Source organism: Danio rerio, chromosome 3 (genome assembly GCF_049306965.1).
Source record: "Danio rerio strain Tuebingen ecotype United States chromosome 3, GRCz12tu, whole genome shotgun sequence".
In the NCBI taxonomy this organism is placed as follows: Eukaryota; Metazoa; Chordata; class Actinopteri; order Cypriniformes; family Danionidae; genus Danio; species Danio rerio.
The window spans coordinates 5,538,003-5,541,059 of NC_133178.1; positions in this window are offsets into that span (position 1 = coordinate 5,538,003).

A 3,057-nucleotide genomic window follows, 5' to 3' on the forward strand; every position below is an offset into this window, starting at 1 on the left:
CCGCCATTTGTGTTGTATCCGAGTTAACGTGAGCTGTTATGTGGCTTTAGCGTCTTTCGCAGAGTAAATACAGTGTTATAAATGATCACGACGTCAGATATTTTAAATTTCCCGCTCGGAAGAAAGTATATTGTATAGACCTTTTTTCTTGGAACGCAAAATTACCCATCATGCTTTGCGTGTATGCGCAAGGAGAATGCGAAGAACTTCCGGTCGGCAGCTGATGCGTGTAAACAGTCACATTTGGACAGCTTTGAAACGATAGTTTTAATCTATTTTACCTGCTTTTATCCTCTTTGAACTAATACTGTTGTCCATCAGCAGCATCTCCTGGACTGATCATTTAAAGAAATGCCATCTAATAGGATGGAAAACAGCTGCTGTGAGGCGTTTTCCCCTCGTTGTCAGACGGCAACTTCTGCAGTTTAAATGAAGCCTTGTCATCGCCTAAGTCAACATTTTCTCTTTATTTCAATTATATAACCAGCCCAAACAAATGTAATTCACCAATGTTTGAAACACACACGCAGCCTGTACTGTGCCACTGACACACTGATTTAATAACTGTGACAAAGTGAAAATATAGGCTATTGTCATTTCCAAATGACAGTAAAACACAAACCGTGGTAAAAACAACACACGAAATAAAACACAAACGGCTCGCGATTAGAATGAACAGCAAATCAGCCAGCAGAGCATCAATAACAGACTTTTAATGGTAATTTTTGTAAATTGCACGACTTTCATCCTGTTAAGTTTCATGCCAGTACTCTGGTTTGCTCTCTCTCTCTCTCTCTCTCTCTCTCTCAGTGTGTGTGTGTGTGTTAAAGAGCCGCTGAGCTAACAGCTGACAGACCGGGAACGCACACACACACACTGTATTTCTGACGGCAGACACGTAAACTAAGAGAACATTTTTCTCGTATTTCTGACGCGCTTGAACCACACGTGACAGATTATAACGGCTTTAACAGACACATTTCTAAGTTGTGTGTCACAAAAACGCTCTGTTATCCATTAAAAACGTTATTGAAACCCATTTTCGGAGCGCAAATTACCAGTTGTACACGCTGTAAACGGAGGTTTTTGGCATTCTACCGGAAGTCGCTGGTCGCTATGGCGCCCTCCATGCAGCAGCCATGAAAAAGGTCTATATACTGTAGCGGTAACAACGGATGCATCGGGTGTCCTGTCCAGCTGCATTGAGACGCAAAATATATCTTAATTTCTCCGTTTATGCTCTTAACATTATCACAAAGGTAAGTACGAAAGAATATTTAAGTAACTTTACAACTGTCATTGCTTGAGCTTCAAATGTAACACTTTAGTTGTGGGGGTAAAACTGCATTTAAATATTTACGAATCAACTTAGTGCTTATGGATTTAAGATTGTAAAGTATTTGATTGGAAAAATATTGTAAAATACTTTTTTACAACTTAAATTTGCTGATGTACTCACTCCCTGACAAAAAGTACATTTTCGACTGACCTTTTTCTGAAAACAAATATAGTTTTTTGTTGAAATCATTCCCTTAAATGTTTTAAATCTCCAGACTGTAACGTAGACTAACCATGTTCAGTACACTTTTCGCTATTCAGCGCACTCACAGGGCCACTCCTCCGTCATTAAAAGCCAGATAAGCATGCTTGTGTGTTTTATTCTCTGGGGGAATACCTATTGCACAATCCAAATCTTGATTGATGTCTTTTGGACTAGTAGTTTTTGAGAAAAGATGGGATAAGAACCGCCTTCGCATGTGTACGGAAGATGATAGGTATTAACGGTGTTCCGTACACGACTAAAAGAGTGTTCCGTACAGGGCGCATAACTTTAATTTACTGGCAAAAATGGGCATTGTTTGAAGTCTTATTAAAATCCTTTGTCAGAATATACTATTATTGTGTTTAACTTGAAGTTAATGATATATTAAATAACTCTTTTCTGAAAGTTTTAAATGAAATAGCTTCAAAATCATTTACTTTTTGTATCATGTTTATTTTATTACATGACAATTTAAAATATTAAAACATTAAATTCATGCACATTGACGCTAACTTGACTGAGCTTTTATGAATATAAACATCATTACTGCAAAAAAAGTCTCTCAGGCGGAGAGTTGCAACATGCGGTATTTACCCACAATTGATATTTAAACATCCCCGTTTCAAAGCATTTATTCAACAAAAGATAATTTATTTAACAATTTGTGATAACATAATATTCACTTCATAAAGACTGTAATACCGTGTGATGCATAAATTAAATGCAAAAGCATTTTGTCGGGGCTTTAAATGTCTCCCCTCCCAGGTGACACTCGCACTTTAAGCTTGCCCACTTTCTATTTTCAAGCGCATTAGGTGGACGTAGCAAACTTGCTGAATTTACTCGGAAACATATAGTAGGAATGTCTCTGTTGTGGTTGGGGCTGAAAGAGTGAGAATTAAAGATTACTAGGGGTGTCACTATTTCGATTTTTAATCGAAATCGATCGAAATTTATGCTCAATTTCGATTATCGAATCAAAAAATAGAATCGTCGATGCTGCCACGCCCCCATGTCACGTCAGCTTGGCTTGCCAAGCGGGAAAAAACACGATTGTTGGAGTGCTTGTTAAACTGCAGATACAGGAGACCCGTCGACAGAACTTAAACCCTCTCCTCTTTCAATGAAGTCGCCGGTGTGAAAGCATTTTGGATTTCCAGTGAGTTATGTTGACAACGTTTGTGTTGTCGACAAAAAAAAACACAGTTTTGCAAGCTCTGCTATGTACGTATTAGGGTTCGTCCGATAGACAACACCGGCATCGTCCATCACGATGTTTCACAGTAGACATTGTACGAATTGGTTGACATCGCTCAACCCTAATGGAAATAGAAACATTAAAAGTTTTGGATTTGGATGCTAATAGATATATTCAAATTGCTGGCATAGCAAACTATATGTGAATCCAGTGTTGTCAAAAAGTATTCTAGAAAAGGAGTTTCTCAATAATATAGACAAATATGAAAATTGGTTACAGAAAATCAACAAGTCAAAATTTAATGAAATACAAGAAA